This window comes from Cyrtonyx montezumae, unplaced genomic scaffold (genome assembly GCF_038088225.1).
Source record: "Cyrtonyx montezumae isolate F1298 unplaced genomic scaffold, pur_monq_1.0 scaffold_6, whole genome shotgun sequence".
Lineage (NCBI taxonomy): Eukaryota > Metazoa > Chordata > Aves > Galliformes > Odontophoridae > Cyrtonyx > Cyrtonyx montezumae.
Window position 1 is genome coordinate 4,262,768 of NW_027072067.1, and position 8,647 is coordinate 4,271,414.

An 8,647-nucleotide genomic window follows, 5' to 3' on the forward strand; every position below is an offset into this window, starting at 1 on the left:
CGAACTGCTGCTCCGGTGCCGGGCTCTGGGGCTCCTCCTGTGCTGCGTAAACCAGCCCCGATCTCCCATCAGTGCTCGTTTCAGGTCACAGACAAACTGTTTAGGATGCTCTTTGGGAAATTCGGTTGCAGATCACAGCACACGGTGTTCTCACACACTGTAAGAGTAGTTTGAGTAGAGATAACTTGCTTTTTTTTCTCCCACTGCTTGCAGCTGGTCTAACAGGAGTTGTACGTGAGCACTCCTGTTTTCCAGACGTACACTGGGCTGAAAGGGGCTGAGGTGGGCAGCGTTGCCTCATTTTGCAGTGGCTGTGCCACTCCTATAGCATTCTCCATCCCAAATTCTCAAAGCTTGACGCACACATCAGTGCTGGTGGTGTCCCTTTGCGCATGGTTATTGTCCAGTGTAAGGCAGGGAAGTCTGGAGGGACAGATTTGGTAGCAAGCTGGGTTCAGAATTGGGCTTTCATACCATTGTGTCTGTCCACCAGGCACAGCTCTGCTGGGTTTTGCAGCTGGAACAGGAATTTCACCACTGGTGCACCATTATGTGCCCTGGTGCTGACACGAGTGGGTAAATTTGTGCCTTTGCAGGATCGAAACTTCCATTTAAACTTCGGGAGGACTCACACTCTGGCCTGGCAGTGTTTATCTGTGCCGAGCGTGAATGGGAATTGCAAAAGGGGGAAGAGAGAATGGCTGCTGTTTAAAAAGCTAATTTAAAAGCAGGCGCAGTCTTCTGTAAAGATGATTCTGATTGTCCAGAGCTCTTTTAAAGGGACAAGGTTAAATGCGTTTGTATTGAGAATGTGGGATTAGGAGCGCACGCAAAATGAACAACATCTTCTTTATTTATTTCATACCTAAATGGCCAGGAGTGTCTGCCAGTCAATTCCTGATGATTCAGGAATGCAAGGGGATTTTCTGTATTGTTTATTATTATTATTATTATTTTGTAAAGCTTTTTATCCCTGGCTTTGTATATTAGCTATTTCTACAGTGCCACCGAGCTTCTCTCCTGTCCGCTCTCCTTCCTGAAACCAAAGGGGTTGAAATAAGTGCCATCTGTACGTGGCACAGCTGGTTGGAAGTTACAGGTAAGGACTTGAGTCTATTCCCCAGTGCCCTGAGTGAACAGTGCACAGCTGCCTCGTGTAGGAAAAGGGGGATATTAGGAAAAAATCATTCTCAGAAAGAGCGGTGGTGCATTGGCACAGCTGCCCAGAGTGCTGGGGGGGTCACCATCCCTGCACGTGTTCCAGAACCGTGGAGATGTGGCACTGAGAGATGTGGTCAGTGGGTGCAGTGGGGGTGGGTTGGGGTTGGACTTGGTGATCTTGGAGGTCTTTTTAACCTTAACGATTCTGTGATGATATGATAACCACACTGCTGTTCTGCACCCAATCCAAAATGACCGAGGGTTTAAAACAAACCCCACAAAGCTTGGAACTGCAGTATTATTTACAAAGTGCTGATGCTTTGGCAAAACAAAAACCAACAAAACCCCCCAAAAAACCACAAACATAAGCAGACCCGGTTTAAACTGATTACAGTCTCTACTCAGTACTGTCTGGTGCGGGAGTGCCTTTCTTGTATATTTTTACTTTGTGATTTTAATCTTGGCTGTGTCTGTTCATTGCCATTGTAAAAGGGAGAAATCATAACAACTGAAAGAAAGAGGCTGAGGAAGTGGGAGTTTCTTTATTGTCAGCTTTATAGCTGGGGAAACTGAGGCACGGAGAGGTCCTAGGTGAAGTGAGCTGGCACAGAGCAGTGCAGGAGGAAGGACCACAGCAGGCAGCATTCCTTGTGCCAAGTGTCCTGGGAGAAAATGAAAGGACCTCCAGCCAACGGAGCTTGCCCACAAACATCACCTCAAGAGCCAAGGGCTGGAGGTGGAGCTTGTGGTGTCTCACAAGCTGAGGTTTGGTAGCAAGAGCTCTGGCGTGGCAGGGAGAGGAGAATGCTATCTGTTTTCAGGAAATCTGTTTGGAAGCAGCTCAGGCTGCAGCTCCCTTTGGGAAAGAGCAGGCAAAGGGCTCCAAGGGTCCTTTGTGTGGGTACCGTGGAAGGGAGCTCTGGTCTCGAGCTGAGCAGCAGTGTCCAGATACTTCCCATCAGTGGAGCCTCTTCCTTAAAAAAATAAATAAAAAAAAAAAGTATACATGTATATATATATTAATTCCAGCTTGTCATGCACTGTCTGTCTTCTCTCAGCCATCTGGCTTTACCCTCCCACCCGAGCTTTGGTGGGATCTCTCTAGATCCTATCTTACCTTTCTGGAGCCAGCACAGCCTCCTCCTTGCATAGATCGGGCCAGAAAGGCTGCGTGTCACTTCTCAAATGCACTTTGTTGGGTCATGGCAGCTGGGGATGTTGCCTGTTGGAACTATTGCTGAGAAAAGACCAAGGGTGAATACCCAGCACAAGGACGGGTCTGTCTGATGTGCCCTGTAGGCTTAATTAGCACTCGGATTTTGCTCACCACTATTTCTGCAAACCAAACCCACTAGCAAACAGATGACGTCAAGAAGAAGGGTAGGAATGCTGTGTTCGTGGCTTATTACTGTTTATATAGCACCAAAGTTGAGTAAGGCACTTGAAAAACAGGCAGCATGGCATGAAGCACAGGCCCTCATTAAGGCAGACGGAGTTTTGGTGTTGATCTTTTTTGATTGCAATGGAATCAGGATTGCTCTTTCTCAGGAAGTTCCTGTTTTTGAGAATAAATCTCAGGACAGGTTTGGGTCTCCTGGGTAGGACTGGAGAACCCCGAACAGTGAGGGTGAGCCCCCAAAGGCTGCAGAGCTGTGCTGCATGGGGAGCTCTCTATTCAGCAGAAGCATATCCCGATGGACCTCTGACTCTTCACACGTGCTGGTAAATCAGTTCTTATTCATACAGATGGAAATATCGTAATACTAATAGTTTCCTGCAACCAGGACCTAAATTTTCTGTACATTCCTATTCATTTCTTTGTTCCAGGTTTATTCTTGGCAGTGAATATCCCTGGATTCCTGTTCAGAGTAGAGTGGACTATGCTTTCTCCAAATCCTTGCGCTGAATCACACAAAAAAATGTGTTATTTCCTCACTGTGGTGTTGTCCAAGATTTAGAGGTCATAATCCAACACATCAGCCAAAAGGATGACCTTGGCTTGGAAATGAGGTCTGTTGAAAGCTTCATTGAATTGTTGGAGGTTTTCGCCTGCTTTCTGTTTCTGCAACCATTTGGACATTATATATTACATTTTCAGGCTTTTCCCAATGCTCTGAAGGTCAGATGCTCACTTTTCCAACTGAGGAATATGAGACTATTTGTGCTGCCCACCGTTTTTGGTCCCGAAGTGATGAAGCTCCTCTTCCAAACTCCTGTGCTTCCTCTGGAAGGAGCTCTTAGAGACTGACCTCTCAGAACTGGGCACCCAGTTCAGTGTATGTGAGCATTCTTCACTCCCATCTTCTCATCAAATAGCATTTGGGAGCTGAAACTGAAGCAGTAGGAAAAAAAAAAAAACTTTTAGGTATCATGATAACGGGAGCTGGCAACACAGTAAGCTCACACTGTCAAGCCAGCTGTTAAAACCTAGGTGTGGGAGAGAGGGCCCAGCTGAGCTGTTTCCTGGAATGAGGAAAATAGGGCAGCAAAATGTTCTAGAATTGGAAATTGGATTTTTTTTTAACTGTCCCCTTTGGCTGCATTCTTGCCTTTGTCTGGTTGCTGTGCCAGTAGGTTTCACTGGCATGTGCTGTTCATGCCAAGCAGATTTGATGTGGGTGCCTATTAATTCCATACCCCAAAACTGGGAGACAGTACTGCCCATTGGCCGAGGGGCTACTCCTTGTGCCTGTGTTGGCTCCAGTCTCAGGTAGGCAGCAATACCCACAGAGTGAGCGAGAATAGGAAGAAGCCTTAAATAAATCCGAAGAAGTCACAATTTGCTCATAGATGCTTCATAGCCATAAAAGGTGGTGAGAGCTGTAGAACCAGTTACTCCTCCCAGGCTGTTCAGTCTGCTCCTATACATTCCAGAACCAGAGAGGCTGCAGACCTCCCCATCAGCATCTGCACTCTGTGCTCATGTGCTATGTCAGACCAAATCAAAGCAGGATCCAGCCCCACAGCTCCAAGCAGCCCTATTACCCAGCATCACGACAGCAGTGCCAAAGGGACCAGCAGGCTGACAGGGCTATTTTTGGGGCTGGGGATACCCCAATGAAAATCCCCCTTCATTTTTTAGCAGTTCTCTAACATTTCTTTCTGCCTCTCCCTTCTAGAACTGAGCTGCCATCCCGCAGAGCACAGTGACCTCCCTGGAGGGCTGACCCTGGGCTGTAGCTTCATGCTCTCTTGTCTCATGGGGGACAGTGGTTTTCCTTCCTAGCCTATCTCGCACGGAGCACTTTGGAGCACTTATGTTTCTGTAGTGCAAGACTGAGCGGGGAAGCAGCTCAGAGCACGTGCAGGGAGGTGTCCTGTGCAAAGGCTGCCCTTAAGCACTGCTCTCCAGCCCCAGCTTGGCCATTCATGGAGCTTTGTGTTTGCCAAACATAAATTGAAATAGGTCTTGAACAATTGCATTGGCATGCACGTGTCTTTTTCTCCAGCCAAGCAGTGAAGGCACCGTGGCTCCTGTTGCAGAGCATGCCAGCACTTGGAACATGCTCCTGCCAATATCCCACATAAATCACGCCTTATCCAGTCCTCCTCAGTCCTTCTGGAGATTCCTACTTCACTGCAAGTGATATGTGATGGATCCGTGCTTCCTTGGAGGATCGCATAGCAGGCAGATCTCAACGTGAGTATTTATGGTGAGACTGAAGTCGTAGAACTGCTCTCCTTTCCACTGTCAAGTGTGTGCTTCAGCCCAGCGCGGGGTGCGTGAGAGGGGATTACGACTTGCTGAGCACCACAGAACACCTTAGCCCTCTAAGCATTTGGGTTTGAAGAGCTGATCTTCTCGCAAGGAGTAGCCCTGAGGGACTTAAAGCTGCAAAGTGGATTTGGTGAATGTCTATCTCCAGAACTTCCATACTTCAGTAGGAAAATTTGACTGAGTCTCCTTGCTTGTTTAACCGTAAGAGTTTACAGTTACACGTAAGTTAATTTGATTGAGGACCTTCCTTATGCCATCTAGATTTGGCAACCCTGCCTGTGGTGGGAGGGTGGAGCTTGATGATCATTAAGATCCCTTCCAACCTAAGACATTCTGTGGTCTTTGCTTAGTTGGATTTTCTCACTTCCACAGGGTGCTACTTACCACAAAGGACCATTTGGATGAGTTGGGAGTATCTGCATGGAGCCTAAAACATGTCTGGCAGAGCCGAAACACCAAAACCCAGTGGAAGGGGACAGCTTTCCATGTGGATGTTAGGAAAGAAGCTCACGCTCCTCATTGTCTGAAGGGATGGAAGCAGGGTGGTGGCAGGGGCCACATCCCATTGGGCATGTGAGTAACCAGCCCCACTGCCAGCCCTGTGCCACACGTCCCAGCTCACTTTGAAGCCCCGTGCTGCAGGAGGGATGCTCGCTGTGCCCCTTGCCTGCTGATGATCCCCAAATTAAGAAATGCAAATCTATTCAGGGCCAATTCCTTTTCCAAAGGCAACTTTCCTCGGTTGCTAATTCCCCGCGTGTCTCCTATAGAGACCCCTCACAAACACCTGCAGCTTTTTTTTTTTCTTCTTTCTTTCCTCTCCCCTTTTTGCAGAGAGGCGGGTGGCGATGGGGAGTTTATTGAAAATCTTTGTTTTCTCTGGTGCGATGAAACTTGCTTTGCTCTTTTGCCTCCTTTTCTTTCCCCTTTTCACAGAATAAATACAGCTGATCCATCCCCAGCCCCTCTGCACGTGCCAGAAGAATAAATCGCCCGCCTCGCCCCCAGCCCCCTCCGTTAATGCTTTCCCCTGCTGCTGTGTTTGCTTTTTCTCACTGCAGCTGTAGCGCTGGTCGCGAGCCTGAGCTGACCTATTGCTGGTTTGTTTGGCACCCCCAAAAAAGACTTTGAATGCAACGTTAGAGCCTTTAGTAGGCGTCTTCCCCCACCCCCCCACCAGCCCCATCTTATTATCGCAGCACTCTCCTTTTGTTGCGGCGCAATACAAACACACACGCGTGCAACACAGGGAGCAAAGCGCTGGGGACCAGAGCCCCAGAAATATTGCACTGTCCAAAGTCCGCGGGTTAAAACAAACATCAACACTGCGTCAAATAGTTTGCCCATAAGAGTCTTTTGTTATGAAGATAAGCTTGTTATCTCTTTCATTCAGATTTTAATCTGACAGGTCATTTGCATACTGCCAGCCGACTTCAGGGTGTGCATTAGATCCACTTTGCATTTAAATCCTCTGTCACTCAGGCAAATAAAAAAAGGGAGGGGATGTGGGGGACAGCAAAGGACCTCTTTCAGATCCTCCTAGTTACTGCTGTTACTTTTTGTTGGTCCCATAGATGGCCAGAAAGTTGACCCGGTTCTTGGTGCTCTGCTTGGTTTTGGGACATTGGGCACCCCCAGATTATGAGCTGCATGTATTGGGTCTACTGCAATGACCCCTGGCCCCTTCCTCACTCAAATCCTTCTTCAGACCCCATTTGTGCAGACCTCTTCCCCGAAGCGACCTCTGTGGCCAACTAAACCCCAGTGCTGCTCAGTGCTTGGTCCTTAGTCAGGCTGAGCCTCTGTGGGGTTGCATGAATACGTTCAAGGTGTGGTAACAGAACAAGGAACAATAAATGTCCTGGGCACAGTGCAGCTGGCAAGTCACCCATTTACCAACTTACACGTCAGTGTGCTTCTTTACTTGGTTCATAGAATCATAGGGGATGGAAGGGACCTCAAGAGATCACCGAGTCCAACCCCCCAATATTCCACTTGTTATTCCACTTGAAATCCCCCTGGTTATTCCACTTGTCTTATTTACAGACTCCTAGAACGGCTCTGATTGGGAAGGACCTCATAGATGTCTTCTCTGTACCTTATGTATCTATGTCTCTTCTTCTCTGTATGGCTCCTGACCCTGCACCTCGACACCTTGGGCTGCACTGCGTATGTGTAGCGATCCCGTGGCCAAGAGTGCTCGCTCAGGTACGGAGGTGGGTTGTAAAACAGCACCCGTGGGACACAAGTCAACCACGGCACGCATGGAGGTTGATGAAATAGTGTTCCTCTGTGGGCATCGATAGATGCAATTGTTTCTGATGTCCATGAGGTAATGTGGGCGTTACAGACAAGAACAACAAAAGCCCAACGACCTCCCTGGCCGTGCTTCCCGCAGCTCCCCGCCACGCTGGAACAATGAGCAGGGACAAGATTAAACCTGGCACCATTCTCCTCCTGGCGTGGAGGTGGAACTGTGGCTCTGCTGAAGACCGCAGGAATTACCCCGGGGTGAGTGAAAGGTGAAACTGCTGAGTCTCCTTGCTTGAATACAATGGGGAGCCCTCGAGATAAGACCACAGTCCCCCTGCGGAGAGCGGGACTGTGGCTGAAGGGATTGTGTCCCAAACCACCGCACACCAAGCCCCAGGAGAATGCTTTCTTCAGCCCCAATGGGGTTAAAGATTGGATCTGGGGCAATTAGCGTATCCAAAAGTAGAGCAGTGAATAGCGGCAGGGCATTTATTCAGCTCTAACGTGACAAGTTTAATTCCTCTGTTCAGAGCCAGTTATTTTCTTACATATGTCAATTATTTGAAATAATTCTCTGAATAACATCTAGAAATAATTTAGGCAATATATCTTGATAATGAACCCATTGCTACTGAATGGCTGAAATCTCAGCTGTGCTGGTGACTTTGGCTTGGGCGAATGTTCACACGGCATTGTTTCTTCTCTTAAACAGTAGTACGTGACTTTCAGAACCAGATTCTGGTCTGAATTGCCACGTTTATGAGGTCTCTATTATTTACCATTTCTATGAATGTTCCTGGTAGCAAATACCTTTGTCAGAATATTATTGGTAAAGCAAACATAAAAAGCGTATGAATGAAGCCAGAGCAAATTTAAGGTGTTTAATTGAACGGACAATTAGGAAGAAAAAAAGTTTCCATTATAGGTGGCCACCTCAAAGCCCTTCCTATCCAAATTCCACACCACTTGGCCAAGGCTGGAGTGGAAGGGAATGGCAGGGATGTCTGTATGCAAACAGGGAAGAGTTCCTTTTGCAATCTGGTTTCTCACTCATGCCCTTAAACTGACAGCACTTAAGACCCCCAGACTTAGGGCAATGAATGCAAAATGAGAGCTCTGCAAAATCCCCTGGTTCCGGGCCAGCTCTCTTGCTTTGCTTTGCTGCTCCTTGGCACCAGTCTTTCAGCCAAGTGAGCAAATCAATGGCTAGCTTCATTGCCAAAAAATCTTCCTTGCTGTTTCCCATATAACTAATGAGAATGCAAATGTGCTGTTTTTCCAGGCTGGCTTGCAACCTCCACTGCATCCTTTCTGTGCATGGTGACGAGGTGCTTTTCTTCTGCCATGAGACCTACATGTGTCCTGCTGGCTTGTGGGATTGTCCTTGTTGCAGGTGAGGACCAGAATGCTTGTGTGGCAGAGGTGGGAAGGATGCAGCAGAGAAGGAACTGGAGCCTCCCAAACAACTGCTCCACACTGTCCTTCCAAGTACAGAAGGACATGGAAGAGTAGTTT

The 8,647-nt window shown here is 47.9% G+C and overlaps 1 long non-coding RNA gene across 1 annotated transcript; it reads left to right on the forward strand.

Moving 5' to 3' along the window:
• The first annotated feature begins 3,416 nt into the window (after window positions 1–3,416).
• LOC136056985 (uncharacterized) lies at window positions 3,417–5,446 on the forward strand. The gene is made up of 3 exons (XR_010622990.1): window positions 3,417–3,441; window positions 4,611–4,814; window positions 5,252–5,446. It is a non-coding gene; the product is annotated as an uncharacterized LOC136056985 (long non-coding RNA).
• The last annotated feature ends 3,201 nt before the right edge of the window (window positions 5,447–8,647 follow it).